We start from the raw sequence: 16255 nt of genomic DNA, 5'->3' as shown, positions 1-16255 counted from the left end.
TCCAGACATTCGTCATCGAGTCTTTACACTGACTTAACATTGAAATCACCTGCGCTTGACGCCACTACTGCGACTGGTGTGAACGCAGCATTAGACACATGAGCCAAAACATCTTGGTTTGACTTAAATAACCCCTAAATAAATTGTAGACAACACACAATGCACAGTGCTCAGTAGTACACCTTACCACATCCCATGTCTCCTGAAAAGTCCTCTAACCTTCTCAATGTAGATCTATGATTCACTTTACATCTAATCAGACTCAGATGAAGTACATGGAGGCAGAGCTTTTAATCTTCTGTAAAACACAACACATCAACTGTCTTGGAGACAACCCATGTGTGTGTGTGTTGACAGGAGAAATGCACTCATCCATGTTCTTTGAAAAACGCAATTTCTTCTTAAATGTCAAAAGCAATAAACTTCCATTCTCACCAGAAAAACAATAGGGTAATTCATGTAGACAACTTCACAGCCCAGCCAGTCTCTCCTTAATGTCTGAGTTTTTCGATTTGTACGGCAGTGGGGAACTGATCAACTCTAACCAGGGTCAATGTCTTTTACACGGTCCATTGCCATCCACACAGCTGCTTGAACCAATGCCAGTCTACTTAAAATCATTGGTTTGAGGATCAATGGAGCTTACTGGGTATTGAATAAATCATTATTATTATGTAGATTGTATCTTGTGGTCCGAATAAATGGTGCGTTTCATGCATATTTAAGATTTGTTGGAGTTATTTATGAAATCATTATATTTTTGTTCATATTTATGGTTAAGTTTGCAGAAAAAAATAATTTTCTTGCTATCTGGATTCACATTTTAAATAACAAACAAAACACAAACTAGCAAAGTTCCCGTCAGGTCTCAGTCTACTATCTTGAGAAATTGACCAGGTAACTTCTTAATCTTTCCTATTGTACACACCATTAGAAATGTGTTCAAACATCGCAAGAGATGAATTATGACAGACATTCCTTAACAATAGGCTCACTGTGGAAATCAATTGTAATGCGGGAGTCTTGCGGTTTAAAGAGCTGCTAAGTGTTTAGTTTTTCCCAGTCAATTCCATTACTCAACACTGTCCCTCAACAACATCTCCACAGTCCTTATCTCATCCCGTGACACGACAGCCACTTTGCATTGTCAGGAGAGGTGCCTCTTATCTCCAGAGTTCAGAAGATTTTCGTGAGAATCCTGAAGAAATGCCTGAAGAGAAGCTGTGGAATGGAGTTGAAATCCCACAGGAATTATCTGCCAGAGGTATCCTGTATCTGGGAGGCCTGGAGAGGCCTTTTTTGTGTCATGTGTGCGTTTGTGAAGGGTTGACGATTTAAGTCGGGCGGATGACGTCATTGCCATTTCATGCTGTTTTAGGAAACAACAAATAGGGGAGGGTGGGGTAAGATTTGCAAGCAGGTAATCTGTCTGCGATGTACACTGTCAAAAAAAAGGTCAAAATATTTACCCCAGCTGTCACTGGGGTGGTACCCTTTAAAAACGTACAGTTTTGGACCTAAAGAGTTCATATTAGTACTTTAGACGTACATTAGGGTGGTCCTTATAATGGGTCCAATTGTTTTTTTAAATGTTCAACTCTCACCCCCTAAATGTGTTGGGATATCAATAAAAACACACTGTTGTTCCAACAATATCTAGAGGTTGCTCAAAGCCTTTGAATATTTCCAAAATCACATACTTTTGCAAAAACTGTAGCATTTAAAAACGCACAACACACATAAGCCTACAGTCACATTAGCTACAAAAGTGAACGACACCGAGCGACACACACTCACTTGATGGGAGTTCCTTGGCTAGTTTCCAAAAGCGGTATCAAAAGTCACTTTAGATGTATTGTTAAGTTACAGGAACGGTGTTTTTGAAATTTAAAAGTATTTATTTCTCGATAAAAGAAACAAAATATATGAGATAAAATGCCAAACTTATCAGATATATACATAAATACGCATTTTCCGCCATCTTGAATTATTTTCTCAGACTCGACCACAGACCTACGTCACGCTGCTCCTTCACTCCGATTGGCAGTCGCTTTGTCGCATCGCTCAGCATTTGCATAAAATAGCCTGCTTGTCTATTTTGGCCCCGCCTTGCTCGCGCAGCGCCGAGCTCGTCGCTTGTCGCTGGCAAACGGCCACTTCCATTGAAAAGGAATGGTAGCCTGTCGCTCTGTCGCTTGTAGCTAATGTGACTGGGGGGTAAAACTTGCTTCTTGGAGGGTAACTTTGTTCCAGTTATTTCTCTTCTGATCCGAGTAACCGTATAGCGGACTTGCTTCGTGTTGCTTCAGCCATTGTCTCAGTGTTGTCTATGCACATTGAAGCTTTCTTGCTTTGAAAGACATATCACAACTAAAACAGGAGTTTTAATTGCATGGGGCATGGTCAAATAAGTCCATTGCTGCCATAAGTATATTATTGAACAATTATAAATGCTAGCACAAACTATCACATAATGCGCAAATGTGTTAAACTTCAAAGGTCTTGAGCAACCTCTAAATATTGAATTTTTTAATTTAAACATATTGGTGGGGTTAGAGCATGAACTTTTTAAAGTTGATAAATAAGGACCACCCTAAAGTACATATTGGTACCAAATGTATACATCTGTACTTATTGGACCTTTTTAAAAGGTTCTGCCCCAGTGACATCCAACCCAGTTTCATGGAGATGCGTATAAATCGCACGAAGTGTGAAAACTCATGCAATATACACAAAATTCCAATTTTGTGGGCATATGATATGCCAGTCCTTCCCGTTCACTTAATACGGCGCATCTTTTTTGTGTCGTTTTATGTATTGGTTTCTCAATTTTTTTACCATTGTCGCTTGGGTTTTGGGTTAGAACAACTTTTTGTTACATAAAATGACATCCTAACCCAAACCACAATTCTAAAAATAGACAAAATAGACAAAAACATGGAGAAACCTTAAATAGCAAATCCCAAATCTAACCCCAAGCCAAATATAATACAAGCGAAATAGTTTCACGTGCACACGCTAAGGTTTCAAGTGAGCACCCGAAACTAAACGTGGTAGTTTCACATGCACGCGCGATAGTTTCATGTGTGCACGCAAAACTAAATTTTATTTAATTTTTGCTCCATGTCTCCTTAGGGGCTCCGTAGTGAAAACCCAGCTAAAGTCATTTTTTTATTGATTCACTTTTTGTACATAAAATTATTGTACATAATGTAAAGAACATTATGTGGAAATGCAACCTTAATATAGGTCACTCTAAAATCAAACAATAGCACTAAAAGTGGTTCTAATCTAATCATAGAGGAACCATTTTAATTGCCATATAGCACCGATGAAGTACCTGTGTTGAACAATATTGTGCTATGTAGAACCATATGTGGTGCTATAGTGTTGCTATATGACCCCCGTATGGTTCTTCATAGGTGCTATATAGCACTGAAAATGGTTCCTCTATGATTATGAGCCAAGAACCACTTTTAGTGCTATTTAGCACCGTTTGTTTTTAAAGTGTAAAGGTCATGTCAAAAATTGAAATCAATGTGAAATTAGACTTTGTGCAAAATTAGATTGAGATTTTAGCCTGGATTTCACAGACAGGGTCACATGAGATGCCTCATCCAGACCAGAGTAAAGGTGATCGAGGAACAAAGCAGCCAAAGCGTCCGACTCTTTGGAGTCAGGTATCAAGAGGATATCCACTGGCGTGTCAAATAGAGCCACCGTTGGCCAAAACAAAAGAGCCAACTGACACCAGAAAAAAGAGATGGGATTTCAGAGCCTGGCCATGAAAAGAAAAACATCATTCCCTGTATGTCTTGTTCACAGGCAGAGCTCAGCCCCCTCATGCGGGTTGTGGTGTGACACCACTGGAGGAATTTTCACTGATGAGGTCCTTTGAAACGGCCACTATGCTGAGTGATTGGATCCATTTGTGTTGATTTTAATTGAAAGGGGCCGTTTTTTGATGAGTCAAGGGTCAAGGATGAAACGAGGGGGGAGCGGTTAAAAATGAAAATAAAAACAACACTTGTCAGCGCTTTTATCGTCACTTATCCATCTTGGTGTTTTGCGGGTGGCTGAAGCCGCCCAGAGGCAAGCTCAGAATCACGCCGGGCTTGTGTTGCCCCCATCGCGCGCGCCTTTGTGTGCGGGGAGGTTATCTGTCGGCCTCTTTCAAAGGTGGGGGACTGACAATAGCATTTCGTGCCATGGGAAGAGAGCGTAGGGTCCCTCCCTGAGCATGCAAGGTTTGGTTCATGAACACAGCACAAAGGAATGAAAACTCCACCTCATCCAAGACTGGATTAACACAGATGTACACATACACAACACATATACACGAAGATGGGAATCATAGTAGATTTAATTTGTTTGTTTACAATACTCTGTTGCCAAAGGCTGATTGTAACCACAACACGAGAGCTAAGCAGACACTTACTGCTGAAAGTCATATTATATGCATGATATGGCACTGTCTATTTTATTCTAAATCACATTTGTAACCTTTGCAAATGTGTTAAAAAACCTAGGATACAGATTTGAGTGTTTTTATTTCAGTAATTCATATTAAGTAACCATAAAACAAAACAGATGTTTACATTTACAAAATTATGAAACTACATGCATTTGGCAGCCAAAGACACTTACAGCGCATGCAAGCTATAACAACATGATCTTGTAGGAAATTTGTACACAGGCAATTCCAATGTTATGGATGTGACATTTCTAGTCAAAACTTTTCAGAGAATGCATTTATCTCCAATATATTAAACCATCTGTTTATATTTCTCTAGAGTCAACAGCAAAATATCAGTCTATTTACAAGTTTTCTATTCGAGATGAGGGAAACATGCATGCATTATGGATGTGACAAAAAACAGACACACATTTTTGGGAGACAACATTCTTTGTAGGAATTTTGTAAATTAAAAGGCACAAACCAAAAGCAATAATACCCAACAAGAGAAGAAAGGACGGCGCTTCAAAAAACATTTAAAATTTATTATTTTTATTCAAGAAAGAAACAACGTTATGGACAGTGGCGGCTCGTGACTGCTCATCCGAGGGCGCTAATTCAAAACAAGTGTTTTCGTTGTGTTGCTTGCATTTTCGAAATATGTGTTTGTTGCGTCATGTGAACCATGTGCATCACGTGTTTTGTCAAAATAAGTGCCTGCTGTACACGCATCAAAAGCGTTTATGATAAAAGAGACGATCTGCAGCAGGCACTTATTTTGACAAGACACATGATGCACATAGGAACTCTCGATGCGCAGAACACATATTTTGAAAAAAGGAACCACACACATGACAGGCTACATACTGTACATGTTGTGACGAACTTCGCGTGAAGCACCCTCGAAAAAGAAGTCACCCGCCGCCACTGGGTATGGATGTGACAATTCTAATATTTACACTTACTTAAATATGAAAGATAATGAAAGAATCCTTTAAAAACTTTAACAGAGACTTTGGTTGGGTATTTAAACCACTAAAGATTGACATCTGAGATTTCAGTATGGTTAAAAACTTTGGGTAAAACTTTACTTTTCATAGTAAGATTGACATTTGCATGGAATTGCCCATATGTATTTTATGAGTTGGCTTATAAAAAAATAATTGAATAAAGTGAATCGTACAAAATCCATATAATTATAAGAAAATAACAATAATAATACACTGGCCTTAAACCCAAAGTCACAGATCAAATCGTAAAAATATACAAATTTGGTAAAATTGTATGAATTAGCCACCTCGTCATAAAATATGTACAAATTGCCATAAGATTGTGTTTGTTTACTATATATTACTATACACTGAGCACATATTGTCCGATTCATGTTTTTACATTTCCTTTGGTGTGGAAGTGTTTATTAGTACATGTTAACGATATGCAAAAGTTACAAACCCCAAAGTAAACAATGACGCAACTTATTGTCTCCAACGTAAATCTCTTTTTTTGGACTGTTGTTTACTTCCTGGGATTGGTGATGTAGTTAAGACCAACATTATCATAATTCCTCCCGCTTCGGACTCAGCCTGTAAGTAAACTCCTGTTAGCAACCAAATCTTTCAAACATGGTAAGGAGCGTCACATTTCCGGCTGACGTTGGAGATATTCGGGCCAATCACAATGTACAGATTAGCTGGCCAATCAGGGACACAGAGCTTTTCAAATCCGTGTGTTTCAGGAAAAGAGTGAAATCTGGAGCTACAAGGAAAATAATGTTTTTTAACCATAAACCACACAAAAACGTGGGGCTCTATCTTACACCCGGCACAATGCAGCGCAAAGCACGACGCAAGTGTATTTTGATAGTTTCGACTCGGCGCAATTATAATTTTCACGTTTAGCGCCACGTTGTTTAAATAGCAAATGCATTTGCGCCCATGTTTGCACCTATGGGCGTTCTGGTCTGAAAACGAGGTGTGTTCAGGCACATTGTTGGCGCGTTGCTATTTTGAGGCAACTAAAATAGACTACGCCATTGACCAACAAAAACCTGATTTAAAGTCTAAAGTCAATGGCTCAATATGTTTTTTGTTATTTAAAGAGCGCGTTAGTAATATGCGCCTATAAAAAGAACAAAAACAAAAGTGGCTTATCACATACATAAACGTGCAGCAGCACAAAAACGCTTTTTAATATGAAAGATTAAAGGATTGAATGTAAAAAATTATTATTATTGAGTCTCTTGGACATAAATGAGGACCGATTATGAGACGTTAAAAGGCACAAAGAGCTGCTTCACCTGCAGCCTGGTAAGTAAATAAATGCTTTGCTTTAAACAAATGCATCTGTTTTTAAATGCTTTTTTTAATCCTACCTCGCGGATTTATTGTATATGATGACTCTGTACCTGTGGATATGATGAGATGAGAAACATTTTTAAGTAATGCTTAAAAAACTGATGCTGTCCAAGTGCTGAAAGGTGCGAGCTGTAGTAAATTCTTTAACTCCTGTTTGTTACAAATAAAGTATTTTTACAGTACAAACCTTTTTTTTACATACTTGTAAATAATTTTTTGATGATATTGGATAGCCATACATTTAAAGCAATTAAAAGCCGGCTTTTTTACTTCCATGACTAAAAGAAAACAGGTTTTAAAGGTTTTAATAAAAAAATAACAATTTCAATACAAGTGAAAAAACAACACAATTATTTAACATTAATCTTAAACTAGGGATCTTCTTTCTCCGCTTAGTTTTTCAGTTTACAAAGTCTGTCATCTAAATAGGGATTAGACATACTGCCAGCGCAACTGGCTTTAAAAGGGGATGAGAGATAAGACTCTCATTGGTTTATTGCACGTTACGCCCAAAATACTCCCATTACTCATTCAAAAAAAAGGACCTACCCTTTTCGATCATGCGCTCGGCGCACAAACAATTTTTCCCGTCATTAAACTAGCAAAAGTGGATTCGGACACGCCCATTTAGACGTTGCGCTGTGCGCTTGAGACAATGCGCTTAGATCGTTAAAATAGGGCCCATTGTATTACACCGGGTGTGCCTCATAAGCCTTGAAAAGTGAAGCCTCTGGCTCTTTCATTGCCCCCTGGTGGCTGACTGCAGTACAAGTCATAAACCCCGCCCTCTCCATTCAAACGAATGGGACTCTGCTCTAATTAAAAAAATTATTTACACTTACAATAAAAGATTGTTTTGGTCCTTTCAAGTAGTTTTTATCACGCTGGTATATGTTCAAGTCTTCATTACTGTGGTAAATTTCATTTTAGCATGTAATTTGATGCAATAGAAACGGGGCGTGACTTTATGATTGGCGTGGTTGAATTGGTTGTGCGGGCGTTTGGGCGGAAGTTTGATACCGCGGCTCCGCCTCTGGCTCCACGGACGATTCCTTCTGCGCATGGGCGGAAATCCCGGGGGGGTCGGGGGGGACAGGACCCCCCCTATCTGAGGGTTGTCCCCCCTAAAATATCATTAGAATATGTGTATTGAAAATAATTTAATGATTTATAATACTTAAAATAGTTGTGTAAGAAGTGAAACAATACAAATGCAAACGGAGCAACAACAAAAAAACGTTTTAAACATTTTGATTCCCCCTCCCTTGCCTCACAGTGGTTTGGTCCACTGCCCGCGCCCCTTTTACCTCACCACCACACATTCCGGTGGTAGAGAAGTGTACGGAGCCGACGCGTTAATCAGCTATACAACGTTTCCCATCACTTATCAGTTTATCCTCATATGTTTTAAAACTGGACTATTTTGACATCTAAACATGAACATATTTTGTTTTCTGAGAACAGAAGCAGATAAACGATCAAGAAAACATTTTTATGCATTCATGCAGAGGTGAGGCAGAGCTGAAAGTAACAAATTACATTTACTCACCTGGCTGTAACTGAGTTTTTTGTGTACTTTTACTTTGAGTAGTTTTTAAAATCTGTACTTTACTTTTACTTAAGTATGTTTAAAGTATTGTAGGTTACTTCGCTACAGGTTAAATCATATCCGTTACTGAGTAAAAATAAATAAAAAAGTAAGGTGATAAAGACGCGCCACGGTCGGATGATTGATTGATGGGCGGGGGAACGCGCAAAAAGAACCATGGAGAGGGACGAGACAGGCGCGGGCTAATGCAGACCCTCAATTCAATTCTTATGAAAGAAACCCCTGGCCTTTGACGCAAAGCGATTGTTTCATTCAGGTAGGGTTCGTGCTCTTGAGTACGGAGTTTGTGAATTGCCGACCGGGTTTTAACCGCTAATTTGCACGATGCGTTTTTAATACATGCGCATTATCTTCCGAGGTCTAGCAGCTTTGCGTCAAGTCAAACAACTTAAGAAGTCCTCGAGAATGCGCAGATCATTAGACATTGCAGAGAGAGAGAGAGAGCGAGCGCGCGAGAGAGATAGATTGAAAGACATCAGGTACACAGGTCTGGGAGCTAATAAACGTGTAAAGGATGTATAGTGTATAGCCATGGCACTCATCTCATTATATGCTCATTTATGTATATAGTTTAATAACAATGTATGTTACCAGCAATACATCAATTACAACCTTCATATAATGATTGTATTTAGCTGCTGACCTCATATTATTTTTGCTTCAAAAGTGCATAACTCACCTGTAAAAATCATTAAATAATTCCATAAATGTTTCTTAGTTATAAAAAAGCTTTTTATTTTATTAACATTTGTTATTGCACTTTAATTGTAGAGATGTTTACAATTAAAAACATAGTTTGAGATGTATATATCCTTCCTTTGTGAACTATACTAGAAACCTCTCCCCGCTGTAAAAAAGTAACTCTTAAAATTAAAATGACTTTTTACTTGAGTAGATTTTTAGACCAGTAACTTTACTTTTACTTAAGTAAAATATTATTAAAGTAACTTTACTTTTACTTAAGTAGCATATTATTAAAGTAACTTTACTATTACTTAAGTAGAAAATTTTATTAGCCTACTCTTTTCACCTCTGCATTCATATGTATTAAAATTAAATTTGCGTCTGTTCATAGAGAGAGAGAAACGTTTTCTATCTGTACCCATTTCCTTGCAAGTACAATTTTGCCTGTATTATTGGTGTCCCCTTCAAAAATTGTTCTTGAAAAATTTTATGTTTATTGTCCCCCCCAACATTTAGATGAGATTTTCGCCCCTGCTTCTGCGCATGCCTTGGCTCCAAACTGACGTTTTTACGTAACATGGCGGCGACTGTGGTCGGACATTTTTGGCTTCAATTCATTACAATGGTGGGAGGCGGTGTCGCGTCGTCCATCTTTTTTACAGTCTATGTATTACACCAAATATAAAAAATAAACTTGTTTTTGAGCAATGAAACTCAATTTGATATGAATAAAACAAATTCTTTTAAAAATGTTATTTAAGTCTGATATCATGCTACATACTAAAGTTTTCTACTTTAGAGCCATTTGAAAAATCTTTTAGTAGGAAAGATTTTAATGATTACAATTAAGCATCTGCCAGTCAAAACTTTTGCTAACTATGTGCTTAGAAAAGATGACTCACTGACAATTTGTCAGAAAGAGATTTACACTTGGCCAGAGGCTTAGATGGTTTAATTCTGATGGTCGAAGCAAAAGCTCCATTAATTTTTAAGATTGAATTGCATTAAGTACATTTGTCTTGGCTGCCCATTGTAAAAAACACAACTCCAAAAGTCATCATCTGAGCCCGCTGTCCATCCAAACATTCGGTCAACCAGCGTTACGCAAAATTTAGCTCGAACCTGTTTCAAAAACAAACATTTGCACAGTTTGGGTTTGGTAACGGTAGTTTGTTTGGGCACAAATGACATGCTTTGGCATTAATGATCAGCTTTAAGTTATCAACAGCAACTCTGAAAAGGAAAAAGGCAAAGAGTTTTATGACTTGAGGGGGATTCTCTCATTAGTCCAATTGGCTGAAAACCGCTGGAACAACAGTGCAAATCTAATTTAGATATTCGAGAGAATAATATACCCTTCCCACAATGCACTGCACCAAATTCCAGACCCTCAAAACAATTAATTACAGGTCATAACCTGAGCGGTTTAGCATTCCTGTCAGCTGGAGACAGCATTAGATGTTCCTCAGCTGTGCTGCGGGAGGGGACGACGAAATACACGAAACCAGACTGAAGTTTCATTCGTACTTTAGCAAGCATGTGGTTTGGAAGAACTCCTATTGGAATCCATTCTAACATCACGAACTGTCAAAAGTATCATGCATTTTTTCCTAAAAAGAGGCCTGCGTATGATCTTACCTAAATTAATCTGACTGACACATTATATCGTTCGGTATTCATATTTAAACAGGCACTAAGTCAAATCAAACACCAGTGGCCAAAAACACTGAAGATTTATGTTCACCACTTTGTCCCAAAAATGTATTTCAATGTCAGTTCTTTCAAAGCACAGATGTTTTGATTTCTAATTTGCCATTTTTTTTAACATTACAGTATAGCAGATTACCGAATAAGCTCTCCAACCAAAAAACCGTAGGAAATCGTGTGGTTTATGAGTTTATGTCCTAATGTTGTCAATCACCAGACACGATCTGAGTGCAGCAGATGACTGATTTATGAGATTGGATTAATATGAAACCTACAGACCCGAATGAAGTTATTATTTGATTTGATTTGCTCCCTAAATGTTTCAGCATCTTGGAAGCCTGTGCTGATCTAAGTTTTCCTTTTGATGAATTGCTGAATCCAATGTGCCCTAACGCGTAACACGAGCAGATACACCAGCAAAAATCACACTCCATCAAACGGACGTAGCTTGAATCAATCAAACGTAAATGTTACATAATTACTTTCACATTTTTAATCAAAGTTAACTGCTTAAAATTTCCCCACATGCTACAGAGGTAAACCACAACATCTGAGCTATTACATTATAAAATATGCAGACACCGCAGAGGCCTACCAAATCATTTTCTGACAAGTGATAGTACATGTGTATTTGGAAAGCATTATTAAGTAGCTTTTTGTCATACAGTGCCAACACAATCTCAGGGCAATTCGTAAATATTTTACAAGATGGCTAATTGATGTAAATTCATTTTAATACGATTGGCTTTTACACCAGTGACATTGGGTTCAAGGGTGGGGATTCATTTTTGCATTCCATTTTTGTTTATGCACATATAAAGGGAAATTCCACTTTTTTTGAAAATATGCTCATTTTCCAGCTCCCCTAGAGTTAAACATTTGATTCTAACTGTTATCCATTCTGCTGATCTTCAGGTCTGGTGTTAGCACTTTTAGCATAGCTTAGCACAATCCATTGAATCTGATTAGACCATTAGCATCGCGCTAAAAAAATAACCAAAGAGTTTCTATATTTTTCCTATTTAAAACTTGACTCTTCTGTAGTTACATTGTGTACTAAGACCGATGAAAAATTTAAAGTTGCAATTTTCCAGGCAGATATGGTTAAGACTACACTCTCATTCTGGTGTAATAATCAAGGACTTTGCTGATGTAGCATGGCTGCAGCAGGCGTAGTGATATTATGCACTGCCCGAAAATAGTCCCCTGCATTGAAAGTAACCAAGGGGACAATTTTCTGGCAGTGCGTAATATCACTACGCCTGCTGCAGCAAAGTCACTGTTTATTACGCCAGAATGAGAGTATAGTCCTAGCCATATCTGCCTAGAAAATCTCAACTTTTAATTTTCCGTCTGTCTAAGTACACAATTTAACTACAATAGAGTCAAGTTTAAAATAGGAAAAATATTGAAACTCTTTGGTTATTTTTTAGCACTATGCTACTGGTCTAATCAGATTTTATGGATTGTGCTAAGATATGCTAAAAGTGCTAGCGCCAGACCCGGAGATCAGCTGAATTGATTCCAAAACGGTAAGAATCAAATGTTTGACTCTATCTAGGGGAGCTGGAAAATGAACAGATTTTCAAAAAAGTGACGTGTCCCTTTAAAGTCTTCTGAATCCATATCGCTCTAAAATCTGCTGGGTTTTTTATGGGGTTAATAAATAAATTACAAATTAAATAATTTTTAACCCAACATGTGTTCTGTCCAATATTTACCCAACATTGGATTAAAAATAACCCAGCAAAATTTTGATATGTGACCGTGTCTGTAAAATCCAGGTCAAAGTTTCATAATCTAATTATGAGATAAAAAAACATCAAAGTTTTATTTCAATCATTTTATGTAGAAAATAAATCCTAAAATAAAAACTTTAGCTGGCTTTTCACAGACTGGGCCACATTGTATGATCAATTTAACTCTTTCCCTGCCATTGACGAGTTATCTCGTCAATTAAGAGAAAACGCTTCCCTGAGTTTTTACTGCAATCTATAATTTCGCTATTATCCACCAGGTGGCACTCTTTCACAACTTATCAAACACTGAAGCATCCACTGATTCATAAACAGCAAAAACTCTTTGTATATTTGGATAATTATTCTGAATCAAAATTTGGAACATTTGAAGAAACCTACCCATATTTGAGAGGTGATAAAAAGAGAACAGAAGATAGAAAATAGATTTTTTTTTGTTTGTTTGAAAGTAGAGGGTCTGTTCTTTCATGTGATATGTTGCATGTTTATATATGTACTGTATAGAAGAAAATTTTCTGAAATGCATTAAACTTTTGCGAAAATCACAAAAAATGCTGAAAATGGCTGGCAACTTAAAAAAAACACTTGCGGGAAAAGAGTTAGGTCATTATTTGCTTTCCCACTTATCCTTTAATCTGGATGCAGGTGCACGCTTCAGCGGAAATAAACATTTTCTGTTAATGTCTTGAATTTAACTCTTTTGCACAGCTATAGCTTCAGAAGAGTCATATGGATGGCTTTGATTGTGCTTTAAAAGCGCTCTAAGCGAATCTGTGTGACGTCACTCCTCCCCTCCCTCTCCCTTCCGTGCTTTCTGAAAAAGTCATGTACGCATCCAACCCCCACTCCCAAATCCTTCTTGTCGTTTATTGGCTGGAACACGTTTGTTATGTTTCCTGGTGCTAGGTTTGACCACTTTGTTTTTGTTGCAGTTTGTGGAGCCTGGGCTGTCTACAGAGACTGCATTTTTTACAGTGTGTTCAGGTGACAGGCAGCTAGCAGATAGTGAGGAGAATTTTACTGTATGAAACAAAAAATTGCTTTAAACGCGTGAATTCGCTTAGAGCACCTTTAATGTGTGGACCTGTCATTGTGTAGCAAGATCCTCAAAACAATTCTTTAAAAATGTCTTCCTTTGTGCCTATGGAAAAACATGCACGCTTAGGATGACACAAATGTAAAATAGCGGCTGTTCCTGCAACACACACTGCTGTATGACATACACATGAAAGGCAAAATACAAGGTATGCTGCAAAAATGAAGTTAGTATTTCAACATATGTTGCTAAGGTCACGAATAGCCTGTCCTCTCTTTGGAGCTGTATTTATTGCCTTGGGTGAAGGTGCTGACCAGGATTGCCTTTGAAACTGAACCCATCTCTCATCATGTGGAGCAACATTATGGATGTTATCCGTTCAAACGGGTCATTTATCAAGAATGTCATTAAGATTTGCTAAAGTAATAAGCAAACGAGACATTTGCTTTTGAGAAAATTAATATGCTGATAAAAAAGGAAGAAAGAGGGGATGAAAACGATCTACAGCATCAGTCATATGTTGGCACTCGAGCGTATTTTAATCTTGATGGCTCTGATTTTTGTATTGTACAACTACAGTATTAAAGGATCGTGGTTTTAGTTAATAGACAAGACTGATGACTTTGTTTCATTCCAAGTCACCACCCTTCCTAGGATCGTTTCCTCAATCTTCCTCCAGGTTAACTGCATATTATTCATTTTGTGTGTCGTTTTAGTGTGTTGACCGTATAAAGGCAGCTTATACCTTGAAGTGACCCCATCCCTGATTCGGTTTGAAATGTAATACAATTTTACTCTCTCCAGAATGATTAACAGTGCAGGTATAGGAAATGAATCTAAGGACTTTGAATAATGAGATGGACTCAATGCCAGTTTGTTGTAATCATATTGGTATTAAATGTCTGGATATTGGTGCGTTTCTTTCTGGCGTATAAAACCCAAATATTAAGATTAAGATTATGAATTGTATGAGTTTATGTTATTAATTTTTGAATTAGGTACATCAGGGCCAACTTTGCAACCTGGGCAATGTAAGCCAACTTTGTTGGCATCAGTTTGGTGTGCCCCTATTTTATGTAACATTACATATTTTGCCCTAACATGATCTTTTAACCAAGGATAAATTGATAGTGAATGATAATGAAAAACAGGTCTCTTTTAACATATGGAGCTACAAATTACAATTGAATACTTTACGTAATCTGGTAACCCAATAAAACTGATAAAATCCCGCAGTTTAGTCATAAAACTTTTTGTCTGCATTTTATGAGGTCTTTTTCCAAGAAATCCTGAAAGGTCACAGAAGAAAAAAAGTGAAAACTGCCATTTCCAAAAATAGTTGGGCAACACTTAATCCTGTGACACGCTACAGCCAAATTCTTAAACAAACAAAATTTGAGTTCAAACCCCAACAAGAAACTCACAGATAGAGGAGAGGATGATCAAATAAACTTAACATTCCCATAATTGTTTATATGTCAGAGACGTCTTCAGAATGAGTCATAGGATGATGGTAAATGTACAACAGCAAAGCACTACTGTGTTTACACGTCTGGCCTCTTTGAATTCAAGCTTGCGACCGTCTGCTACTGCTCAAGCTCTTCGGCAGATAAAAGATACATTTGAGATGCATTAGAAGTACATTAAGATACCACATCAGTGTTAAAGAGATTACTAGATTTGTTATTGTTGACACTGTCTGCCAGGCTAGTTATATGATGGCTAAACATCTCAAACCCTCTTCTTGCTGTGGTGGAATAACAATAATATTGATATGCTATTGGCATATAATAATATGTTATTGGGTGTTGTTTGTGCCCTACTGTGATACTCATGTGTGAAAATGACTTGATAGCAACGAATAGGGGACTTTTACTGCATTTGGATTGCACGGAATAATGGTTGAAATTTGGTTGAAAAATGGTTGAAATCTTAAGCCTCTTTACTTAAAATGACTACAGAAGGCTGTCGTTTCATATAATGATGCATTAAACAGTTTGGAGTCCGATTGTAAAGCATAGTAAACTTCTATATAGCCTTTCTGTGTCTTAAATGTCCTTAACACTGTGGCAAATTATCACTTGAGTTTAATAAAAGTAAATGAAGTGAACCAAGGCAGGAAAAGCTAGAATGAGTCATGGGAAAATGCATTAATAAGAAAGGGGTTGTTGAATTCACCTTGGGGATTATGTTTTCTCTTTACCAGGTTGCTTGAGACATTTCACATTTCCCTGGTCTGAGAGTCTGTGGAAAAATGTCCTACATGTTAACATTCTCAGATTCATTCTGCGCTTGCTTGTTCTCAGCGCTCTGGGCCTATTATAAATATTTAAGGGAAACTGTTGACATGAAGATAACACTGACAAATTGAGTTAACATTTCAGCAATAGATTACTACTTGTGTGGGGGAAGAAAGAGCATGAAACGCATAACAAGTCTATGTTAGACGCTAGATCATGCTTAGTTTACGTTTTAATGTATGCAGATAGTTATATATGCATATTAATCACATTTTAATATAATATCAAAGATTGTAGAAGGTATACAATTAGAAACAATAAGACATCAGAGTTTTTTTATTTATTACGGATGGCATGAAAAGCAACTTATTGGATCATCCCATCATCAGTGATGTTAACTGTAGCAGGTCAG

This window comes from Paramisgurnus dabryanus, chromosome 18 (assembly GCF_030506205.2).
Source record: "Paramisgurnus dabryanus chromosome 18, PD_genome_1.1, whole genome shotgun sequence".
NCBI classification, from domain to species: Eukaryota; Metazoa; Chordata; class Actinopteri; order Cypriniformes; family Cobitidae; genus Paramisgurnus; species Paramisgurnus dabryanus.
Note: the sequence above shows the minus strand (reverse complement) of the source record.